General features: G+C 46.7%; 18 non-coding genes across 18 annotated transcripts; all 18 read right to left on the bottom strand.

The window, feature by feature from the left end:
• Window positions 1–334: 334 nt before the first annotated feature.
• On the bottom strand, window positions 335–525 carry LOC142260270 (U2 spliceosomal RNA). Its single transcript, XR_012728582.1, has one exon. It is a non-coding gene; the product is annotated as a U2 spliceosomal RNA (small nuclear RNA).
• Window positions 526–1642: 1117 nt separating this feature from the next.
• On the bottom strand, window positions 1643–1833 carry LOC142260011 (U2 spliceosomal RNA). Its single transcript, XR_012728348.1, has one exon. It is a non-coding gene; the product is annotated as a U2 spliceosomal RNA (small nuclear RNA).
• A 1117-nt stretch (window positions 1834–2950) lies between these two features.
• On the bottom strand, window positions 2951–3141 carry LOC142260012 (U2 spliceosomal RNA). Its single transcript, XR_012728349.1, has one exon. It is a non-coding gene; the product is annotated as a U2 spliceosomal RNA (small nuclear RNA).
• A 1117-nt stretch (window positions 3142–4258) lies between these two features.
• Window positions 4259–4449, bottom strand: LOC142260013 (U2 spliceosomal RNA). The gene has a single exon (XR_012728350.1). It is a non-coding gene; the product is annotated as a U2 spliceosomal RNA (small nuclear RNA).
• Window positions 4450–5566: 1117 nt separating this feature from the next.
• LOC142260015 (U2 spliceosomal RNA) lies at window positions 5567–5757 on the bottom strand. Its single transcript, XR_012728352.1, has one exon. It is a non-coding gene; the product is annotated as a U2 spliceosomal RNA (small nuclear RNA).
• Window positions 5758–6874: 1117 nt separating this feature from the next.
• LOC142260016 (U2 spliceosomal RNA) lies at window positions 6875–7065 on the bottom strand. The gene has a single exon (XR_012728353.1). It is a non-coding gene; the product is annotated as a U2 spliceosomal RNA (small nuclear RNA).
• A 1117-nt stretch (window positions 7066–8182) lies between these two features.
• Window positions 8183–8373, bottom strand: LOC142260017 (U2 spliceosomal RNA). The gene has a single exon (XR_012728354.1). It is a non-coding gene; the product is annotated as a U2 spliceosomal RNA (small nuclear RNA).
• Window positions 8374–9490: 1117 nt separating this feature from the next.
• LOC142260019 (U2 spliceosomal RNA) lies at window positions 9491–9681 on the bottom strand. Its single transcript, XR_012728355.1, has one exon. It is a non-coding gene; the product is annotated as a U2 spliceosomal RNA (small nuclear RNA).
• Window positions 9682–10798: 1117 nt separating this feature from the next.
• Window positions 10799–10989, bottom strand: LOC142260020 (U2 spliceosomal RNA). Its single transcript, XR_012728356.1, has one exon. It is a non-coding gene; the product is annotated as a U2 spliceosomal RNA (small nuclear RNA).
• A 1117-nt stretch (window positions 10990–12106) lies between these two features.
• On the bottom strand, window positions 12107–12297 carry LOC142260021 (U2 spliceosomal RNA). Its single transcript, XR_012728357.1, has one exon. It is a non-coding gene; the product is annotated as a U2 spliceosomal RNA (small nuclear RNA).
• Window positions 12298–13414: 1117 nt separating this feature from the next.
• LOC142260022 (U2 spliceosomal RNA) lies at window positions 13415–13605 on the bottom strand. Its single transcript, XR_012728358.1, has one exon. It is a non-coding gene; the product is annotated as a U2 spliceosomal RNA (small nuclear RNA).
• A 1117-nt stretch (window positions 13606–14722) lies between these two features.
• On the bottom strand, window positions 14723–14907 carry LOC142260297 (U2 spliceosomal RNA). Its single transcript, XR_012728604.1, has one exon. It is a non-coding gene; the product is annotated as a U2 spliceosomal RNA (small nuclear RNA).
• A 1322-nt stretch (window positions 14908–16229) lies between these two features.
• Window positions 16230–16420, bottom strand: LOC142260023 (U2 spliceosomal RNA). The gene has a single exon (XR_012728359.1). It is a non-coding gene; the product is annotated as a U2 spliceosomal RNA (small nuclear RNA).
• A 1117-nt stretch (window positions 16421–17537) lies between these two features.
• LOC142260024 (U2 spliceosomal RNA) lies at window positions 17538–17728 on the bottom strand. Its single transcript, XR_012728360.1, has one exon. It is a non-coding gene; the product is annotated as a U2 spliceosomal RNA (small nuclear RNA).
• A 1117-nt stretch (window positions 17729–18845) lies between these two features.
• On the bottom strand, window positions 18846–19036 carry LOC142260025 (U2 spliceosomal RNA). Its single transcript, XR_012728361.1, has one exon. It is a non-coding gene; the product is annotated as a U2 spliceosomal RNA (small nuclear RNA).
• Window positions 19037–20153: 1117 nt separating this feature from the next.
• LOC142260027 (U2 spliceosomal RNA) lies at window positions 20154–20344 on the bottom strand. Its single transcript, XR_012728363.1, has one exon. It is a non-coding gene; the product is annotated as a U2 spliceosomal RNA (small nuclear RNA).
• A 1117-nt stretch (window positions 20345–21461) lies between these two features.
• On the bottom strand, window positions 21462–21652 carry LOC142260028 (U2 spliceosomal RNA). The gene has a single exon (XR_012728364.1). It is a non-coding gene; the product is annotated as a U2 spliceosomal RNA (small nuclear RNA).
• A 1117-nt stretch (window positions 21653–22769) lies between these two features.
• On the bottom strand, window positions 22770–22960 carry LOC142260262 (U2 spliceosomal RNA). The gene has a single exon (XR_012728575.1). It is a non-coding gene; the product is annotated as a U2 spliceosomal RNA (small nuclear RNA).
• Between the last annotated feature and the right edge of the window lie 3 nt (window positions 22961–22963).

The raw sequence follows: 22963 nt of genomic DNA on the forward strand, positions 1-22963 counted from the left end.
TCAGGTAACAACAGGTAACTTTATTTGGAGTGGAAGCAGAGAGATAACACCAGATGCCAATTGTAGATCCTCTCACACCTGTGGTCACTGCAGCATCTGACTCCACTTTGTCCAAAAGGGATCTATTCCATTCAATTACACATGATCTAGATTAGACTGACAACAAGATACTGCACGGGACATAGCAGAGTTGGTGAAGTTGAGTGGTGATGAGTTTGCTATTTGGATGAATAAAGCAAGTAAAAAGTGTGTTAGATAAAAATTCATTTCAATTCGCTAATCGGGCTAATATGAATCAGGTGAATCGAGTTCTGCTTTTGGAAACTGGGTTAAGAAGGGGTGCACCGTTCCTGGAGGTACTGCAATACCAGGTCAATGCGTGGAGTGGACAGAGCAAGCTCTTTTTCCATCTCCCTGTTCTAAAAATCCATTTAATATATGGTCCCCAGATAGGGGACGTATCAGATATTAAACTGATAAGAACAGATACTACACTTGAACTTAGCCAAAAGGCCGAGAAGCGATAACCAGAATTGGTTTGGGCCTCGAGTGGCACCCTGGCCTATGCCGGACACATCTTAGGGAGAGAGAGCGAGAGGGAGACAAACCCACGCCTACACAAGACATTTTGTCACCCAAGCCAACCCTTGAAAAGGCTGCTTTGCAGAGCAAAAACAAGAAGAATGGTGCGTTTTGCAGCCGCCGCCCACTGCAATGAATCTGAATAACTCCTCCTTTAGGGCGCAAGCAACTCCCCTCCCCCTTGCAGTCTTTCCAATTCACGATACAAAAAGACGGACAGGACAGGTTGCCTGACTTTCCGTCACTGCCACCCTTTGCCATCCTTACCCGTAGAAAGCCCTTTCATCATCCCCAAACCCTAATCTTTTCCCTTTCCTTCCCAGCCCCCAAACCCTGCCCTCTGTACCTTTCTCACCACCCGCTTCCCTTCTCCTGTCATCCCCCTACCACCCGGGAAAAAAAGAGATTGCCCCCTCCTTCCACTAGCCCACCCTCCCACCCAAAGAACAACTTCTTCTGCGCAGCTTGTTTTCTAGGCAGCAGCGCTATTGTGATGTCATCGGGGGGCATTGTGACAAGCCGCCAGTGTTCCGTCTCTTCATGTTGTGCACTGTTCAAACCGAAAATACATCAACAGGCAGGCTACAGAAAAGCTTACTAACAAAGGTTAGAGAGGGGCTTTCTCAGAGGGCTTTTTACAGTTTGTCTATTCCCAATTAGCCGGTTTAGTATACTTAATGAAAGTACTAATTCTTTCATAGGCCGCCCATTCTTAGTATTTGACGTTCAGGTAACAACAGGTAACTTTATTTGGAGTGGAAGCAGAGAGATAACACCAGATGCCAATTGTAGATCCTCTCACACCTGTGGTCACTGCAGCATCTGACTCCACTTTGTCCAAAAGGGATCTATTCCATTCAATTACACATGATCTAGATTAGACTGACAACAAGATACTGCACGGGACATAGCAGAGTTGGTGAAGTTGAGTGGTGATGAGTTTGCTATTTGGATGAATAAAGCAAGTAAAAAGTGTGTTAGATAAAAATTCATTTCAATTCGCTAATCGGGCTAATATGAATCAGGTGAATCGAGTTCTGCTTTTGGAAACTGGGTTAAGAAGGGGTGCACCGTTCCTGGAGGTACTGCAATACCAGGTCAATGCGTGGAGTGGACAGAGCAAGCTCTTTTTCCATCTCCCTGTTCTAAAAATCCATTTAATATATGGTCCCCAGATAGGGGACGTATCAGATATTAAACTGATAAGAACAGATACTACACTTGATCTTAGCCAAAAGGCCGAGAAGCGATAACCAGAATTGGTTTGGGCCTCGAGTGGCACCCTGGCCTATGCCGGACACATCTTAGGGAGAGAGAGCGAGAGGGAGACAAACCCACGCCTACACAAGACATTTTGTCACCCAAGCCAACCCTTGAAAAGGCTGCTTTGCAGAGCAAAAACAAGAAGAATGGTGCGTTTTGCAGCCGCCGCCCACTGCAATGAATCTGAATAACTCCTCCTTTAGGGCGCAAGCAACTCCCCTCCCCCTTGCAGTCTTTCCAATTCACGATACAAAAAGACGGACAGGACAGGTTGCCTGACTTTCCGTCACTGCCACCCTTTGCCATCCTTACCCGTAGAAAGCCCTTTCATCATCCCCAAACCCTAATCTTTTCCCTTTCCTTCCCAGCCCCCAAACCCTGCCCTCTGTACCTTTCTCACCACCCGCTTCCCTTCTCCTGTCATCCCCCTACCACCCGGGAAAAAAAGAGATTGCCCCCTCCTTCCACTAGCCCACCCTCCCACCCAAAGAACAACTTCTTCTGCGCAGCTTGTTTTCTAGGCAGCAGCGCTATTGTGATGTCATCGGGGGGCATTGTGACAAGCCGCCAGTGTTCCGTCTCTTCATGTTGTGCACTGTTCAAACCGAAAATACATCAACAGGCAGGCTACAGAAAAGCTTACTAACAAAGGTTAGAGAGGGGCTTTCTCAGAGGGCTTTTTACAGTTTGTCTATTCCCAATTAGCCGGTTTAGTATACTTAATGAAAGTACTAATTCTTTCATAGGCCGCCCATTCTTAGTATTTGACGTTCAGGTAACAACAGGTAACTTTATTTGGAGTGGAAGCAGAGAGATAACACCAGATGCCAATTGTAGATCCTCTCACACCTGTGGTCACTGCAGCATCTGACTCCACTTTGTCCAAAAGGGATCTATTCCATTCAATTACACATGATCTAGATTAGACTGACAACAAGATACTGCACGGGACATAGCAGAGTTGGTGAAGTTGAGTGGTGATGAGTTTGCTATTTGGATGAATAAAGCAAGTAAAAAGTGTGTTAGATAAAAATTCATTTCAATTCGCTAATCGGGCTAATATGAATCAGGTGAATCGAGTTCTGCTTTTGGAAACTGGGTTAAGAAGGGGTGCACCGTTCCTGGAGGTACTGCAATACCAGGTCAATGCGTGGAGTGGACAGAGCAAGCTCTTTTTCCATCTCCCTGTTCTAAAAATCCATTTAATATATGGTCCCCAGATAGGGGACGTATCAGATATTAAACTGATAAGAACAGATACTACACTTGATCTTAGCCAAAAGGCCGAGAAGCGATAACCAGAATTGGTTTGGGCCTCGAGTGGCACCCTGGCCTATGCCGGACACATCTTAGGGAGAGAGAGCGAGAGGGAGACAAACCCACGCCTACACAAGACATTTTGTCACCCAAGCCAACCCTTGAAAAGGCTGCTTTGCAGAGCAAAAACAAGAAGAATGGTGCGTTTTGCAGCCGCCGCCCACTGCAATGAATCTGAATAACTCCTCCTTTAGGGCGCAAGCAACTCCCCTCCCCCTTGCAGTCTTTCCAATTCACGATACAAAAAGACGGACAGGACAGGTTGCCTGACTTTCCGTCACTGCCACCCTTTGCCATCCTTACCCGTAGAAAGCCCTTTCATCATCCCCAAACCCTAATCTTTTCCCTTTCCTTCCCAGCCCCCAAACCCTGCCCTCTGTACCTTTCTCACCACCCGCTTCCCTTCTCCTGTCATCCCCCTACCACCCGGGAAAAAAAGAGATTGCCCCCTCCTTCCACTAGCCCACCCTCCCACCCAAAGAACAACTTCTTCTGCGCAGCTTGTTTTCTAGGCAGCAGCGCTATTGTGATGTCATCGGGGGGCATTGTGACAAGCCGCCAGTGTTCCGTCTCTTCATGTTGTGCACTGTTCAAACCGAAAATACATCAACAGGCAGGCTACAGAAAAGCTTACTAACAAAGGTTAGAGAGGGGCTTTCTCAGAGGGCTTTTTACAGTTTGTCTATTCCCAATTAGCCGGTTTAGTATACTTAATGAAAGTACTAATTCTTTCATAGGCCGCCCATTCTTAGTATTTGACGTTCAGGTAACAACAGGTAACTTTATTTGGAGTGGAAGCAGAGAGATAACACCAGATGCCAATTGTAGATCCTCTCACACCTGTGGTCACTGCAGCATCTGACTCCACTTTGTCCAAAAGGGATCTATTCCATTCAATTACACATGATCTAGATTAGACTGACAACAAGATACTGCACGGGACATAGCAGAGTTGGTGAAGTTGAGTGGTGATGAGTTTGCTATTTGGATGAATAAAGCAAGTAAAAAGTGTGTTAGATAAAAATTCATTTCAATTCGCTAATCGGGCTAATATGAATCAGGTGAATCGAGTTCTGCTTTTGGAAACTGGGTTAAGAAGGGGTGCACCGTTCCTGGAGGTACTGCAATACCAGGTCAATGCGTGGAGTGGACAGAGCAAGCTCTTTTTCCATCTCCCTGTTCTAAAAATCCATTTAATATATGGTCCCCAGATAGGGGACGTATCAGATATTAAACTGATAAGAACAGATACTACACTTGATCTTAGCCAAAAGGCCGAGAAGCGATAACCAGAATTGGTTTGGGCCTCGAGTGGCACCCTGGCCTATGCCGGACACATCTTAGGGAGAGAGAGCGAGAGGGAGACAAACCCACGCCTACACAAGACATTTTGTCACCCAAGCCAACCCTTGAAAAGGCTGCTTTGCAGAGCAAAAACAAGAAGAATGGTGCGTTTTGCAGCCGCCGCCCACTGCAATGAATCTGAATAACTCCTCCTTTAGGGCGCAAGCAACTCCCCTCCCCCTTGCAGTCTTTCCAATTCACGATACAAAAAGACGGACAGGACAGGTTGCCTGACTTTCCGTCACTGCCACCCTTTGCCATCCTTACCCGTAGAAAGCCCTTTCATCATCCCCAAACCCTAATCTTTTCCCTTTCCTTCCCAGCCCCCAAACCCTGCCCTCTGTACCTTTCTCACCACCCGCTTCCCTTCTCCTGTCATCCCCCTACCACCCGGGAAAAAAAGAGATTGCCCCCTCCTTCCACTAGCCCACCCTCCCACCCAAAGAACAACTTCTTCTGCGCAGCTTGTTTTCTAGGCAGCAGCGCTATTGTGATGTCATCGGGGGGCATTGTGACAAGCCGCCAGTGTTCCGTCTCTTCATGTTGTGCACTGTTCAAACCGAAAATACATCAACAGGCAGGCTACAGAAAAGCTTACTAACAAAGGTTAGAGAGGGGCTTTCTCAGAGGGCTTTTTACAGTTTGTCTATTCCCAATTAGCCGGTTTAGTATACTTAATGAAAGTACTAATTCTTTCATAGGCCGCCCATTCTTAGTATTTGACGTTCAGGTAACAACAGGTAACTTTATTTGGAGTGGAAGCAGAGAGATAACACCAGATGCCAATTGTAGATCCTCTCACACCTGTGGTCACTGCAGCATCTGACTCCACTTTGTCCAAAAGGGATCTATTCCATTCAATTACACATGATCTAGATTAGACTGACAACAAGATACTGCACGGGACATAGCAGAGTTGGTGAAGTTGAGTGGTGATGAGTTTGCTATTTGGATGAATAAAGCAAGTAAAAAGTGTGTTAGATAAAAATTCATTTCAATTCGCTAATCGGGCTAATATGAATCAGGTGAATCGAGTTCTGCTTTTGGAAACTGGGTTAAGAAGGGGTGCACCGTTCCTGGAGGTACTGCAATACCAGGTCAATGCGTGGAGTGGACAGAGCAAGCTCTTTTTCCATCTCCCTGTTCTAAAAATCCATTTAATATATGGTCCCCAGATAGGGGACGTATCAGATATTAAACTGATAAGAACAGATACTACACTTGATCTTAGCCAAAAGGCCGAGAAGCGATAACCAGAATTGGTTTGGGCCTCGAGTGGCACCCTGGCCTATGCCGGACACATCTTAGGGAGAGAGAGCGAGAGGGAGACAAACCCACGCCTACACAAGACATTTTGTCACCCAAGCCAACCCTTGAAAAGGCTGCTTTGCAGAGCAAAAACAAGAAGAATGGTGCGTTTTGCAGCCGCCGCCCACTGCAATGAATCTGAATAACTCCTCCTTTAGGGCGCAAGCAACTCCCCTCCCCCTTGCAGTCTTTCCAATTCACGATACAAAAAGACGGACAGGACAGGTTGCCTGACTTTCCGTCACTGCCACCCTTTGCCATCCTTACCCGTAGAAAGCCCTTTCATCATCCCCAAACCCTAATCTTTTCCCTTTCCTTCCCAGCCCCCAAACCCTGCCCTCTGTACCTTTCTCACCACCCGCTTCCCTTCTCCTGTCATCCCCCTACCACCCGGGAAAAAAAGAGATTGCCCCCTCCTTCCACTAGCCCACCCTCCCACCCAAAGAACAACTTCTTCTGCGCAGCTTGTTTTCTAGGCAGCAGCGCTATTGTGATGTCATCGGGGGGCATTGTGACAAGCCGCCAGTGTTCCGTCTCTTCATGTTGTGCACTGTTCAAACCGAAAATACATCAACAGGCAGGCTACAGAAAAGCTTACTAACAAAGGTTAGAGAGGGGCTTTCTCAGAGGGCTTTTTACAGTTTGTCTATTCCCAATTAGCCGGTTTAGTATACTTAATGAAAGTACTAATTCTTTCATAGGCCGCCCATTCTTAGTATTTGACGTTCAGGTAACAACAGGTAACTTTATTTGGAGTGGAAGCAGAGAGATAACACCAGATGCCAATTGTAGATCCTCTCACACCTGTGGTCACTGCAGCATCTGACTCCACTTTGTCCAAAAGGGATCTATTCCATTCAATTACACATGATCTAGATTAGACTGACAACAAGATACTGCACGGGACATAGCAGAGTTGGTGAAGTTGAGTGGTGATGAGTTTGCTATTTGGATGAATAAAGCAAGTAAAAAGTGTGTTAGATAAAAATTCATTTCAATTCGCTAATCGGGCTAATATGAATCAGGTGAATCGAGTTCTGCTTTTGGAAACTGGGTTAAGAAGGGGTGCACCGTTCCTGGAGGTACTGCAATACCAGGTCAATGCGTGGAGTGGACAGAGCAAGCTCTTTTTCCATCTCCCTGTTCTAAAAATCCATTTAATATATGGTCCCCAGATAGGGGACGTATCAGATATTAAACTGATAAGAACAGATACTACACTTGATCTTAGCCAAAAGGCCGAGAAGCGATAACCAGAATTGGTTTGGGCCTCGAGTGGCACCCTGGCCTATGCCGGACACATCTTAGGGAGAGAGAGCGAGAGGGAGACAAACCCACGCCTACACAAGACATTTTGTCACCCAAGCCAACCCTTGAAAAGGCTGCTTTGCAGAGCAAAAACAAGAAGAATGGTGCGTTTTGCAGCCGCCGCCCACTGCAATGAATCTGAATAACTCCTCCTTTAGGGCGCAAGCAACTCCCCTCCCCCTTGCAGTCTTTCCAATTCACGATACAAAAAGACGGACAGGACAGGTTGCCTGACTTTCCGTCACTGCCACCCTTTGCCATCCTTACCCGTAGAAAGCCCTTTCATCATCCCCAAACCCTAATCTTTTCCCTTTCCTTCCCAGCCCCCAAACCCTGCCCTCTGTACCTTTCTCACCACCCGCTTCCCTTCTCCTGTCATCCCCCTACCACCCGGGAAAAAAAGAGATTGCCCCCTCCTTCCACTAGCCCACCCTCCCACCCAAAGAACAACTTCTTCTGCGCAGCTTGTTTTCTAGGCAGCAGCGCTATTGTGATGTCATCGGGGGGCATTGTGACAAGCCGCCAGTGTTCCGTCTCTTCATGTTGTGCACTGTTCAAACCGAAAATACATCAACAGGCAGGCTACAGAAAAGCTTACTAACAAAGGTTAGAGAGGGGCTTTCTCAGAGGGCTTTTTACAGTTTGTCTATTCCCAATTAGCCGGTTTAGTATACTTAATGAAAGTACTAATTCTTTCATAGGCCGCCCATTCTTAGTATTTGACGTTCAGGTAACAACAGGTAACTTTATTTGGAGTGGAAGCAGAGAGATAACACCAGATGCCAATTGTAGATCCTCTCACACCTGTGGTCACTGCAGCATCTGACTCCACTTTGTCCAAAAGGGATCTATTCCATTCAATTACACATGATCTAGATTAGACTGACAACAAGATACTGCACGGGACATAGCAGAGTTGGTGAAGTTGAGTGGTGATGAGTTTGCTATTTGGATGAATAAAGCAAGTAAAAAGTGTGTTAGATAAAAATTCATTTCAATTCGCTAATCGGGCTAATATGAATCAGGTGAATCGAGTTCTGCTTTTGGAAACTGGGTTAAGAAGGGGTGCACCGTTCCTGGAGGTACTGCAATACCAGGTCAATGCGTGGAGTGGACAGAGCAAGCTCTTTTTCCATCTCCCTGTTCTAAAAATCCATTTAATATATGGTCCCCAGATAGGGGACGTATCAGATATTAAACTGATAAGAACAGATACTACACTTGATCTTAGCCAAAAGGCCGAGAAGCGATAACCAGAATTGGTTTGGGCCTCGAGTGGCACCCTGGCCTATGCCGGACACATCTTAGGGAGAGAGAGCGAGAGGGAGACAAACCCACGCCTACACAAGACATTTTGTCACCCAAGCCAACCCTTGAAAAGGCTGCTTTGCAGAGCAAAAACAAGAAGAATGGTGCGTTTTGCAGCCGCCGCCCACTGCAATGAATCTGAATAACTCCTCCTTTAGGGCGCAAGCAACTCCCCTCCCCCTTGCAGTCTTTCCAATTCACGATACAAAAAGACGGACAGGACAGGTTGCCTGACTTTCCGTCACTGCCACCCTTTGCCATCCTTACCCGTAGAAAGCCCTTTCATCATCCCCAAACCCTAATCTTTTCCCTTTCCTTCCCAGCCCCCAAACCCTGCCCTCTGTACCTTTCTCACCACCCGCTTCCCTTCTCCTGTCATCCCCCTACCACCCGGGAAAAAAAGAGATTGCCCCCTCCTTCCACTAGCCCACCCTCCCACCCAAAGAACAACTTCTTCTGCGCAGCTTGTTTTCTAGGCAGCAGCGCTATTGTGATGTCATCGGGGGGCATTGTGACAAGCCGCCAGTGTTCCGTCTCTTCATGTTGTGCACTGTTCAAACCGAAAATACATCAACAGGCAGGCTACAGAAAAGCTTACTAACAAAGGTTAGAGAGGGGCTTTCTCAGAGGGCTTTTTACAGTTTGTCTATTCCCAATTAGCCGGTTTAGTATACTTAATGAAAGTACTAATTCTTTCATAGGCCGCCCATTCTTAGTATTTGACGTTCAGGTAACAACAGGTAACTTTATTTGGAGTGGAAGCAGAGAGATAACACCAGATGCCAATTGTAGATCCTCTCACACCTGTGGTCACTGCAGCATCTGACTCCACTTTGTCCAAAAGGGATCTATTCCATTCAATTACACATGATCTAGATTAGACTGACAACAAGATACTGCACGGGACATAGCAGAGTTGGTGAAGTTGAGTGGTGATGAGTTTGCTATTTGGATGAATAAAGCAAGTAAAAAGTGTGTTAGATAAAAATTCATTTCAATTCGCTAATCGGGCTAATATGAATCAGGTGAATCGAGTTCTGCTTTTGGAAACTGGGTTAAGAAGGGGTGCACCGTTCCTGGAGGTACTGCAATACCAGGTCAATGCGTGGAGTGGACAGAGCAAGCTCTTTTTCCATCTCCCTGTTCTAAAAATCCATTTAATATATGGTCCCCAGATAGGGGACGTATCAGATATTAAACTGATAAGAACAGATACTACACTTGATCTTAGCCAAAAGGCCGAGAAGCGATAACCAGAATTGGTTTGGGCCTCGAGTGGCACCCTGGCCTATGCCGGACACATCTTAGGGAGAGAGAGCGAGAGGGAGACAAACCCACGCCTACACAAGACATTTTGTCACCCAAGCCAACCCTTGAAAAGGCTGCTTTGCAGAGCAAAAACAAGAAGAATGGTGCGTTTTGCAGCCGCCGCCCACTGCAATGAATCTGAATAACTCCTCCTTTAGGGCGCAAGCAACTCCCCTCCCCCTTGCAGTCTTTCCAATTCACGATACAAAAAGACGGACAGGACAGGTTGCCTGACTTTCCGTCACTGCCACCCTTTGCCATCCTTACCCGTAGAAAGCCCTTTCATCATCCCCAAACCCTAATCTTTTCCCTTTCCTTCCCAGCCCCCAAACCCTGCCCTCTGTACCTTTCTCACCACCCGCTTCCCTTCTCCTGTCATCCCCCTACCACCCGGGAAAAAAAGAGATTGCCCCCTCCTTCCACTAGCCCACCCTCCCACCCAAAGAACAACTTCTTCTGCGCAGCTTGTTTTCTAGGCAGCAGCGCTATTGTGATGTCATCGGGGGGCATTGTGACAAGCCGCCAGTGTTCCGTCTCTTCATGTTGTGCACTGTTCAAACCGAAAATACATCAACAGGCAGGCTACAGAAAAGCTTACTAACAAAGGTTAGAGAGGGGCTTTCTCAGAGGGCTTTTTACAGTTTGTCTATTCCCAATTAGCCGGTTTAGTATACTTAATGAAAGTACTAATTCTTTCATAGGCCGCCCATTCTTAGTATTTGACGTTCAGGTAACAACAGGTAACTTTATTTGGAGTGGAAGCAGAGAGATAACACCAGATGCCAATTGTAGATCCTCTCACACCTGTGGTCACTGCAGCATCTGACTCCACTTTGTCCAAAAGGGATCTATTCCATTCAATTACACATGATCTAGATTAGACTGACAACAAGATACTGCACGGGACATAGCAGAGTTGGTGAAGTTGAGTGGTGATGAGTTTGCTATTTGGATGAATAAAGCAAGTAAAAAGTGTGTTAGATAAAAATTCATTTCAATTCGCTAATCGGGCTAATATGAATCAGGTGAATCGAGTTCTGCTTTTGGAAACTGGGTTAAGAAGGGGTGCACCGTTCCTGGAGGTACTGCAATACCAGGTCAATGCGTGGAGTGGACAGAGCAAGCTCTTTTTCCATCTCCCTGTTCTAAAAATCCATTTAATATATGGTCCCCAGATAGGGGACGTATCAGATATTAAACTGATAAGAACAGATACTACACTTGATCTTAGCCAAAAGGCCGAGAAGCGATAACCAGAATTGGTTTGGGCCTCGAGTGGCACCCTGGCCTATGCCGGACACATCTTAGGGAGAGAGAGCGAGAGGGAGACAAACCCACGCCTACACAAGACATTTTGTCACCCAAGCCAACCCTTGAAAAGGCTGCTTTGCAGAGCAAAAACAAGAAGAATGGTGCGTTTTGCAGCCGCCGCCCACTGCAATGAATCTGAATAACTCCTCCTTTAGGGCGCAAGCAACTCCCCTCCCCCTTGCAGTCTTTCCAATTCACGATACAAAAAGACGGACAGGACAGGTTGCCTGACTTTCCGTCACTGCCACCCTTTGCCATCCTTACCCGTAGAAAGCCCTTTCATCATCCCCAAACCCTAATCTTTTCCCTTTCCTTCCCAGCCCCCAAACCCTGCCCTCTGTACCTTTCTCACCACCCGCTTCCCTTCTCCTGTCATCCCCCTACCACCCGGGAAAAAAAGAGATTGCCCCCTCCTTCCACTAGCCCACCCTCCCACCCAAAGAACAACTTCTTCTGCGCAGCTTGTTTTCTAGGCAGCAGCGCTATTGTGATGTCATCGGGGGGCATTGTGACAAGCCGCCAGTGTTCCGTCTCTTCATGTTGTGCACTGTTCAAACCGAAAATACATCAACAGGCAGGCTACAGAAAAGCTTACTAACAAAGGTTAGAGAGGGGCTTTCTCAGAGGGCTTTTTACAGTTTGTCTATTCCCAATTAGCCGGTTTAGTATACTTAATGAAAGTACTAATTCTTTCATAGGCCGCCCATTCTTAGTATTTGACGTTCAGGTAACAACAGGTAACTTTATTTGGAGTGGAAGCAGAGAGATAACACCAGATGCCAATTGTAGATCCTCTCACACCTGTGGTCACTGCAGCATCTGACTCCACTTTGTCCAAAAGGGATCTATTCCATTCAATTACACATGATCTAGATTAGACTGACAACAAGATACTGCACGGGACATAGCAGAGTTGGTGAAGTTGAGTGGTGATGAGTTTGCTATTTGGATGAATAAAGCAAGTAAAAAGTGTGTTAGATAAAAATTCATTTCAATTCGCTAATCGGGCTAATATGAATCAGGTGAATCGAGTTCTGCTTTTGGAAACTGGGTTAAGAAGGGGTGCACCGTTCCTGGAGGTACTGCAATACCAGGTCAATGCGTGGAGTGGACAGAGCAAGCTCTTTTTCCATCTCCCTGTTCTAAAAATCCATTTAATATATGGTCCCCAGATAGGGGACGTATCAGATATTAAACTGATAAGAACAGATACTACACTTGATCTTAGCCAAAAGGCCGAGAAGCGATAACCAGAATTGGTTTGGGCCTCGAGTGGCACCCTGGCCTATGCCGGACACATCTTAGGGAGAGAGAGCGAGAGGGAGACAAACCCACGCCTACACAAGACATTTTGTCACCCAAGCCAACCCTTGAAAAGGCTGCTTTGCAGAGCAAAAACAAGAAGAATGGTGCGTTTTGCAGCCGCCGCCCACTGCAATGAATCTGAATAACTCCTCCTTTAGGGCGCAAGCAACTCCCCTCCCCCTTGCAGTCTTTCCAATTCACGATACAAAAAGACGGACAGGACAGGTTGCCTGACTTTCCGTCACTGCCACCCTTTGCCATCCTTACCCGTAGAAAGCCCTTTCATCATCCCCAAACCCTAATCTTTTCCCTTTCCTTCCCAGCCCCCAAACCCTGCCCTCTGTACCTTTCTCACCACCCGCTTCCCTTCTCCTGTCATCCCCCTACCACCCGGGAAAAAAAGAGATTGCCCCCTCCTTCCACTAGCCCACCCTCCCACCCAAAGAACAACTTCTTCTGCGCAGCTTGTTTTCTAGGCAGCAGCGCTATTGTGATGTCATCGGGGGGCATTGTGACAAGCCGCCAGTGTTCCGTCTCTTCATGTTGTGCACTGTTCAAACCGAAAATACATCAACAGGCAGGCTACAGAAAAGCTTACTAACAAAGGTTAGAGAGGGGCTTTCTCAGAGGGCTTTTTACAGTTTGTCTATTCCCAATTAGCCGGTTTAGTATACTTAATGAAAGTACTAATTCTTTCATAGGCCGCCCATTCTTAGTATTTGACGTTCAGGTAACAACAGGTAACTTTATTTGGAGTGGAAGCAGAGAGATAACACCAGATGCCAATTGTAGATCCTCTCACACCTGTGGTCACTGCAGCATCTGACTCCACTTTGTCCAAAAGGGATCTATTCCATTCAATTACACATGATCTAGATTAGACTGACAACAAGATACTGCACGGGACATAGCAGAGTTGGTGAAGTTGAGTGGTGATGAGTTTGCTATTTGGATCAATAAAGCAAGTAAAAAGTGTGTTAGATAAAAATTCATTTCAATTCGCTAATCGGGCTAATATGAATCAGGTGAATCGAGTTCTGCTTTTGGAAACTGGGTTAAGAAGGGGTGCACCGTTCCTGGAGGTACTGCAATACCAGGTCAATGCGTGGAGTGGACAGAGCAAGCTCTTTTTCCATCTCCCTGTTCTAAAAATCCATTTAATATATGGTCCCCAGATAGGGGACGTATCAGATATTAAACTGATAAGAACAGATACTACACTTGATCTTAGCCAAAAGGCCGAGAAGCGATAACCAGAATTGGTTTGGGCCTCGAGTGGCACCCTGGCCTATGCCGGACACATCTTAGGGAGAGAGAGCGAGAGGGAGACAAACCCACGCCTACACAAGACATTTTGTCACCCAAGCCAACCCTTGAAAAGGCTGCTTTGCAGAGCAAAAACAAGAAGAATGGTGCGTTTTGCAGCCGCCGCCCACTGCAATGAATCTGAATAACTCCTCCTTTAGGGCGCAAGCAACTCCCCTCCCCCTTGCAGTCTTTCCAATTCACGATACAAAAAGACGGACAGGACAGGTTGCCTGACTTTCCGTCACTGCCACCCTTTGCCATCCTTACCCGTAGAAAGCCCTTTCATCATCCCCAAACCCTAATCTTTTCCCTTTCCTTCCCAGCCCCCAAACCCTGCCCTCTGTACCTTTCTCACCACCCGCTTCCCTTCTCCTGTCATCCCCCTACCACCCGGGAAAAAAAGAGATTGCCCCCTCCTTCCACTAGCCCACCCTCCCACCCAAAGAACAACTTCTTCTGCGCAGCTTGTTTTCTAGGCAGCAGCGCTATTGTGATGTCATCGGGGGGCATTGTGACAAGCCGCCAGTGTTCCGTCTCTTCATGTTGTGCACTGTTCAAACCGAAAATACATCAACAGGCAGGCTACAGAAAAGCTTACTAACAAAGGTTAGAGAGGGGCTTTCTCAGAGGGCTTTTTACAGTTTGTCTATTCCCAATTAGCCGGTTTAGTATACTTAATGAAAGTACTAATTCTTTCATAGGCCGCCCATTCTTAGTATTTGACGTTCAGGTAACAACAGGTAACTTTATTTGGAGTGGAAGCAGAGAGATAACACCAGATGCCAATTGTAGATCCTCTCACACCTGTGGTCACTGCAGCATCTGACTCCACTTTGTCCAAAAGGGATCTATTCCATTCAATTACACATGATCTAGATTAGACTGACAACAAGATACTGCACGGGACATAGCAGAGTTGGTGAAGTTGAGTGGTGATGAGTTTGCTATTTGGATGAATAAAGCAAGTAAAAAGTGTGTTAGATAAAAATTCATTTCAATTCGCTAATCGGGCTAATATGAATCAGGTGAATCGAGTTCTGCTTTTGGAAACTGGGTTAAGAAGGGGTGCACCGTTCCTGGAGGTACTGCAATACCAGGTCAATGCGTGGAGTGGACAGAGCAAGCTCTTTTTCCATCTCCCTGTTCTAAAAATCCATTTAATATATGGTCCCCAGATAGGGGACGTATCAGATATTAAACTGATAAGAACAGATGAGAATTCATCCGCAAATTTCAGAAAACGGTCATCGGCCACCACACAAAAGCGCAGTGCCGCAGGTGATCGCCTCCCGAGCCCAGGAACCACCAGCCATAAGGGGACGTAAGCACCAAAAGGCGCAACAATCCCCGAGGCCGGCGGTTGTGCAAGCCCGGGCCCCTCCCAGCCAAGACCAAGGAAAACCCAATGAAGGGACTACACTTGATCTTAGCCAAAAGGCCGAGAAGCGATAACCAGAATTGGTTTGGGCCTCGAGTGGCACCCTGGCCTATGCCGGACACATCTTAGGGAGAGAGAGCGAGAGGGAGACAAACCCACGCCTACACAAGACATTTTGTCACCCAAGCCAACCCTTGAAAAGGCTGCTTTGCAGAGCAAAAACAAGAAGAATGGTGCGTTTTGCAGCCGCCGCCCACTGCAATGAATCTGAATAACTCCTCCTTTAGGGCGCAAGCAACTCCCCTCCCCCTTGCAGTCTTTCCAATTCACGATACAAAAAGACGGACAGGACAGGTTGCCTGACTTTTCGTCACTGCCACCCTTTGCCATCCTTACCCGTAGAAAGCCCTTTCATCATCCCCAAACCCTAATCTTTTCCCTTTCCTTCCCAGCCCCCAAACCCTGCCCTCTGTACCTTTCTCACCACCCGCTTCCCTTCTCCTGTCATCCCCCTACCACCCGGGAAAAAAAGAGATTGCCCCCTCCTTCCACTAGCCCACCCTCCCACCCAAAGAACAACTTCTTCTGCGCAGCTTGTTTTCTAGGCAGCAGCGCTATTGTGATGTCATCGGGGGGCATTGTGACAAGCCGCCAGTGTTCCGTCTCTTCATGTTGTGCACTGTTCAAACCGAAAATACATCAACAGGCAGGCTACAGAAAAGCTTACTAACAAAGGTTAGAGAGGGGCTTTCTCAGAGGGCTTTTTACAGTTTGTCTATTCCCAATTAGCCGGTTTAGTATACTTAATGAAAGTACTAATTCTTTCATAGGCCGCCCATTCTTAGTATTTGACGTTCAGGTAACAACAGGTAACTTTATTTGGAGTGGAAGCAGAGAGATAACACCAGATGCCAATTGTAGATCCTCTCACACCTGTGGTCACTGCAGCATCTGACTCCACTTTGTCCAAAAGGGATCTATTCCATTCAATTACACATGATCTAGATTAGACTGACAACAAGATACTGCACGGGACATAGCAGAGTTGGTGAAGTTGAGTGGTGATGAGTTTGCTATTTGGATGAATAAAGCAAGTAAAAAGTGTGTTAGATAAAAATTCATTTCAATTCGCTAATCGGGCTAATATGAATCAGGTGAATCGAGTTCTGCTTTTGGAAACTGGGTTAAGAAGGGGTGCACCGTTCCTGGAGGTACTGCAATACCAGGTCAATGCGTGGAGTGGACAGAGCAAGCTCTTTTTCCATCTCCCTGTTCTAAAAATCCATTTAATATATGGTCCCCAGATAGGGGACGTATCAGATATTAAACTGATAAGAACAGATACTACACTTGATCTTAGCCAAAAGGCCGAGAAGCGATAACCAGAATTGGTTTGGGCCTCGAGTGGCACCCTGGCCTATGCCGGACACATCTTAGGGAGAGAGAGCGAGAGGGAGACAAACCCACGCCTACACAAGACATTTTGTCACCCAAGCCAACCCTTGAAAAGGCTGCTTTGCAGAGCAAAAACAAGAAGAATGGTGCGTTTTGCAGCCGCCGCCCACTGCAATGAATCTGAATAACTCCTCCTTTAGGGCGCAAGCAACTCCCCTCCCCCTTGCAGTCTTTCCAATTCACGATACAAAAAGACGGACAGGACAGGTTGCCTGACTTTCCGTCACTGCCACCCTTTGCCATCCTTACCCGTAGAAAGCCCTTTCATCATCCCCAAACCCTAATCTTTTCCCTTTCCTTCCCAGCCCCCAAACCCTGCCCTCTGTACCTTTCTCACCACCCGCTTCCCTTCTCCTGTCATCCCCCTACCACCCGGGAAAAAAAGAGATTGCCCCCTCCTTCCACTAGCCCACCCTCCCACCCAAAGAACAACTTCTTCTGCGCAGCTTGTTTTCTAGGCAGCAGCGCTATTGTGATGTCATCGGGGGGCATTGTGACAAGCCGCCAGTGTTCCGTCTCTTCATGTTGTGCACTGTTCAAACCGAAAATACATCAACAGGCAGGCTACAGAAAAGCTTACTAACAAAGGTTAGAGAGGGGCTTTCTCAGAGGGCTTTTTACAGTTTGTCTATTCCCAATTAGCCGGTTTAGTATACTTAATGAAAGTACTAATTCTTTCATAGGCCGCCCATTCTTAGTATTTGACGTTCAGGTAACAACAGGTAACTTTATTTGGAGTGGAAGCAGAGAGATAACACCAGATGCCAATTGTAGATCCTCTCACACCTGTGGTCACTGCAGCATCTGACTCCACTTTGTCCAAAAGGGATCTATTCCATTCAATTACACATGATCTAGATTAGACTGACAACAAGATACTGCACGGGACATAGCAGAGTTGGTGAAGTTGAGTGGTGATGAGTTTGCTATTTGGATGAATAAAGCAAGTAAAAAGTGTGTTAGATAAAAATTCATTTCAATTCGCTAATCGGGCTAATATGAATCAGGTGAATCGAGTTCTGCTTTTGGAAACTGGGTTAAGAAGGGGTGCACCGTTCCTGGAGGTACTGCAATACCAGGTCAATGCGTGGAGTGGACAGAGCAAGCTCTTTTTCCATCTCCCTGTTCTAAAAATCCATTTAATATATGGTCCCCAGATAGGGGACGTATCAGATATTAAACTGATAAGAACAGATACTACACTTGATCTTAGCCAAAAGGCCGAGAAGCGATAACCAGAATTGGTTTGGGCCTCGAGTGGCACCCTGGCCTATGCCGGACACATCTTAGGGAGAGAGAGCGAGAGGGAGACAAACCCACGCCTACACAAGACATTTTGTCACCCAAGCCAACCCTTGAAAAGGCTGCTTTGCAGAGCAAAAACAAGAAGAATGGTGCGTTTTGCAGCCGCCGCCCACTGCAATGAATCTGAATAACTCCTCCTTTAGGGCGCAATCAACTCCCCTCCCCCTTGCAGTCTTTCCAATTCACGATACAAAAAGACGGACAGGACAGGTTGCCTGACTTTCCGTCACTGCCACCCTTTGCCATCCTTACCCGTAGAAAGCCCTTTCATCATCCCCAAACCCTAATCTTTTCCCTTTCCTTCCCAGCCCCCAAACCCTGCCCTCTGTACCTTTCTCACCACCCGCTTCCCTTCTCCTGTCATCCCCCTACCACCCGGGAAAAAAAGAGATTGCCCCCTCCTTCCACTAGCCCACCCTCCCACCCAAAGAACAACTTCTTCTGCGCAGCTTGTTTTCTAGGCAGCAGCGCTATTGTGATGTCATCGGGGGGCATTGTGACAAGCCGCCAGTGTTCCGTCTCTTCATGTTGTGCACTGTTCAAACCGAAAATACATCAACAGGCAGGCTACAGAAAAGCTTACTAACAAAGGTTAGAGAGGGGCTTTCTCAGAGGGCTTTTTACAGTTTGTCTATTCCCAATTAGCCGGTTTAGTATACTTAATGAAAGTACTAATTCTTTCATAGGCCGCCCATTCTTAGTATTTGACGTTCAGGTAACAACAGGTAACTTTATTTGGAGTGGAAGCAGAGAGATAACACCAGATGCCAATTGTAGATCCTCTCACACCTGTGGTCACTGCAGCATCTGACTCCACTTTGTCCAAAAGGGATCTATTCCATTCAATTACACATGATCTAGATTAGACTGACAACAAGATACTGCACGGGACATAGCAGAGTTGGTGAAGTTGAGTGGTGATGAGTTTGCTATTTGGATGAATAAAGCAAGTAAAAAGTGTGTTAGATAAAAATTCATTTCAATTCGCTAATCGGGCTAATATGAATCAGGTGAATCGAGTTCTGCTTTTGGAAACTGGGTTAAGAAGGGGTGCACCGTTCCTGGAGGTACTGCAATACCAGGTCAATGCGTGGAGTGGACAGAGCAAGCTCTTTTTCCATCTCCCTGTTCTAAAAATCCATTTAATATATGGTCCCCAGATAGGGGACGTATCAGATATTAAACTGATAAGAACAGATACTACACTTGATCTTAGCCAAAAGGCCGAGAAGCGATAACCAGAATTGGTTTGGGCCTCGAGTGGCACCCTGGCCTATGCCGGACACATCTTAGGGAGAGAGAGCGAGAGGGAGACAAACCCACGCCTACACAAGACATTTTGTCACCCAAGCCAACCCTTGAAAAGGCTGCTTTGCAGAGCAAAAACAAGAAGAATGGTGCGTTTTGCAGCCGCCGCCCACTGCAATGAATCTGAATAACTCCTCCTTTAGGGCGCAAGCAACTCCCCTCCCCCTTGCAGTCTTTCCAATTCACGATACAAAAAGACGGACAGGACAGGTTGCCTGACTTTCCGTCACTGCCACCCTTTGCCATCCTTACCCGTAGAAAGCCCTTTCATCATCCCCAAACCCTAATCTTTTCCCTTTCCTTCCCAGCCCCCAAACCCTGCCCTCTGTACCTTTCTCACCACCCGCTTCCCTTCTCCTGTCATCCCCCTACCACCCGGGAAAAAAAGAGATTGCCCCCTCCTTCCACTAGCCCACCCTCCCACCCAAAGAACAACTTCTTCTGCGCAGCTTGTTTTCTAGGCAGCAGCGCTATTGTGATGTCATCGGGGGGCATTGTGACAAGCCGCCAGTGTTCCGTCTCTTCATGTTGTGCACTGTTCAAACCGAAAATACATCAACAGGCAGGCTACAGAAAAGCTTACTAACAAAGGTTAGAGAGGGGCTTTCTCAGAGGGCTTTTTACAGTTTGTCTATTCCCAATTAGCCGGTTTAGTATACTTAATGAAAGTACTAATTCTTTCATAGGCCGCCCATTCTTAGTATTTGACGTTCAGGTAACAACAGGTAACTTTATTTGGAGTGGAAGCAGAGAGATAACACCAGATGCCAATTGTAGATCCTCTCACACCTGTGGTCACTGCAGCATCTGACTCCACTTTGTCCAAAAGGGATCTATTCCATTCAATTACACATGATCTAGATTAGACTGACAACAAGATACTGCACGGGACATAGCAGAGTTGGTGAAGTTGAGTGGTGATGAGTTTGCTATTTGGATGAATAAAGCAAGTAAAAAGTGTGTTAGATAAAAATTCATTTCAATTCGCTAATCGGGCTAATATGAATCAGGTGAATCGAGTTCTGCTTTTGGAAACTGGGTTAAGAAGGGGTGCACCGTTCCTGGAGGTACTGCAATACCAGGTCAATGCGTGGAGTGGACAGAGCAAGCTCTTTTTCCATCTCCCTGTTCTAAAAATCCATTTAATATATGGTCCCCAGATAGGGGACGTATCAGATATTAAACTGATAAGAACAGATACTACACTTGATCTTAGCCAAAAGGCCGAGAAGCGATAACCAGAATTGGTTTGGGCCTCGAGTGGCACCCTGGCCTATGCCGGACACATCTTAGGGAGAGAGAGCGAGAGGGAGACAAACCCACGCCTACACAAGACATTTTGTCACCCAAGCCAACCCTTGAAAAGGCTGCTTTGCAGAGCAAAAACAAGAAGAATGGTGCGTTTTGCAGCCGCCGCCCACTGCAATGAATCTGAATAACTCCTCCTTTAGGGCGCAAGCAACTCCCCTCCCCCTTGCAGTCTTTCCAATTCACGATACAAAAAGACGGACAGGACAGGTTGCCTGACTTTCCGTCACTGCCACCCTTTGCCATCCTTACCCGTAGAAAGCCCTTTCATCATCCCCAAACCCTAATCTTTTCCCTTTCCTTCCCAGCCCCCAAACCCTGCCCTCTGTACCTTTCTCACCACCCGCTTCCCTTCTCCTGTCATCCCCCTACCACCCGGGAAAAAAAGAGATTGCCCCCTCCTTCCACTAGCCCACCCTCCCACCCAAAGAACAACTTCTTCTGCGCAGCTTGTTTTCTAGGCAGCAGCGCTATTGTGATGTCATCGGGGGGCATTGTGACAAGCCGCCAGTGTTCCGTCTCTTCATGTTGTGCACTGTTCAAACCGAAAATACATCAACAGGCAGGCTACAGAAAAGCTTACTAACAAAGGTTAGAGAGGGGCTTTCTCAGAGGGCTTTTTACAGTTTGTCTATTCCCAATTAGCCGGTTTAGTATACTTAATGAAAGTACTAATTCTTTCATAGGCCGCCCATTCTTAGTATTTGACGTTCAGGTAACAACAGGTAACTTTATTTGGAGTGGAAGCAGAGAGATAACACCAGATGCCAATTGTAGATCCTCTCACACCTGTGGTCACTGCAGCATCTGACTCCACTTTGTCCAAAAGGGATCTATTCCATTCAATTACACATGATCTAGATTAGACTGACAACAAGATACTGCACGGGACATAGCAGAGTTGGTGAAGTTGAGTGGTGATGAGTTTGCTATTTGGATGAATAAAGCAAGTAAAAAGTGTGTTAGATAAAAATTCATTTCAATTCGCTAATCGGGCTAATATGAATCAGGTGAATCGAGTTCTGCTTTTGGAAACTGGGTTAAGAAGGGGTGCACCGTTCCTGGAGGTACTGCAATACCAGGTCAATGCGTGGAGTGGACAGAGCAAGCTCTTTTTCCATCTCCCTGTTCTAAAAATCCATTTAATATATGGTCCCCAGATAGGGGACGTATCAGATATTAAACTGATAAGAACAGATACTACACTTGATCTTAGCCAAAAGGCCGAGAAGCGATAACCAGAATTGGTTTGGGCCTCGAGTGGCACCCTGGCCTATGCCGGACACATCTTAGGGAGAGAGAGCGAGAGGGAGACAAACCCACGCCTACACAAGACATTTTGTCACCCAAGCCAACCCTTGAAAAGGCTGCTTTGCAGAGCAAAAACAAGAAGAATGGTGCGTTTTGCAGCCGCCGCCCACTGCAATGAATCTGAATAACTCCTCCTTTAGGGCGCAAGCAACTCCCCTCCCCCTTGCAGTCTTTCCAATTCACGATACAAAAAGACGGACAGGACAGGTTGCCTGACTTTCCGTCACTGCCACCCTTTGCCATCCTTACCCGTAGAAAGCCCTTTCATCATCCCCAAACCCTAATCTTTTCCCTTTCCTTCCCAGCCCCCAAACCCTGCCCTCTGTACCTTTCTCACCACCCGCTTCCCTTCTCCTGTCATCCCCCTACCACCCGGGAAAAAAAGAGATTGCCCCCTCCTTCCACTAGCCCACCCTCCCACCCAAAGAACAACTTCTTCTGCGCAGCTTGTTTTCTAGGCAGCAGCGCTATTGTGATGTCATCGGGGGGCATTGTGACAAGCCGCCAGTGTTCCGTCTCTTCATGTTGTGCACTGTTCAAACCGAAAATACATCAACAGGCAGGCTACAGAAAAGCTTACTAACAAAGGTTAGAGAGGGGCTTTCTCAGAGGGCTTTTTACAGTTTGTCTATTCCCAATTAGCCGGTTTAGTATACTTAATGAAAGTACTAATTCTTTCATAGGCCGCCCATTCTTAGTATTTGACGTTCAGGTAACAACAGGTAACTTTATTTGGAGTGGAAGCAGAGAGATAACACCAGATGCCAATTGTAGATCCTCTCACACCTGTGGTCACTGCAGCATCTGACTCCACTTTGTCCAAAAGGGATCTATTCCATTCAATTACACATGATCTAGATTAGACTGACAACAAGATACTGCACGGGACATAGCAGAGTTGGTGAAGTTGAGTGGTGATGAGTTTGCTATTTGGATGAATAAAGCAAGTAAAAAGTGTGTTAGATAAAAATTCATTTCAATTCGCTAATCGGGCTAATATGAATCAGGTGAATCGAGTTCTGCTTTTGGAAACTGGGTTAAGAAGGGGTGCACCGTTCCTGGAGGTACTGCAATACCAGGTCAATGCGTGGAGTGGACAGAGCAAGCTCTTTTTCCATCTCCCTGTTCTAAAAATCCATTTAATATATGTTCCCCAGATAGGGGACGTATCAGATATTAAACTGATAAGAACAGATACTACACTTGATCTTAGCCAAAAGGCCGAGAAGCGATAAC

The sequence above is a fragment of the Anomaloglossus baeobatrachus genome, assembly GCF_048569485.1.
Source record: "Anomaloglossus baeobatrachus isolate aAnoBae1 chromosome 9 unlocalized genomic scaffold, aAnoBae1.hap1 SUPER_9_unloc_5, whole genome shotgun sequence".
NCBI lineage: Eukaryota > Metazoa > Chordata > Amphibia > Anura > Aromobatidae > Anomaloglossus > Anomaloglossus baeobatrachus.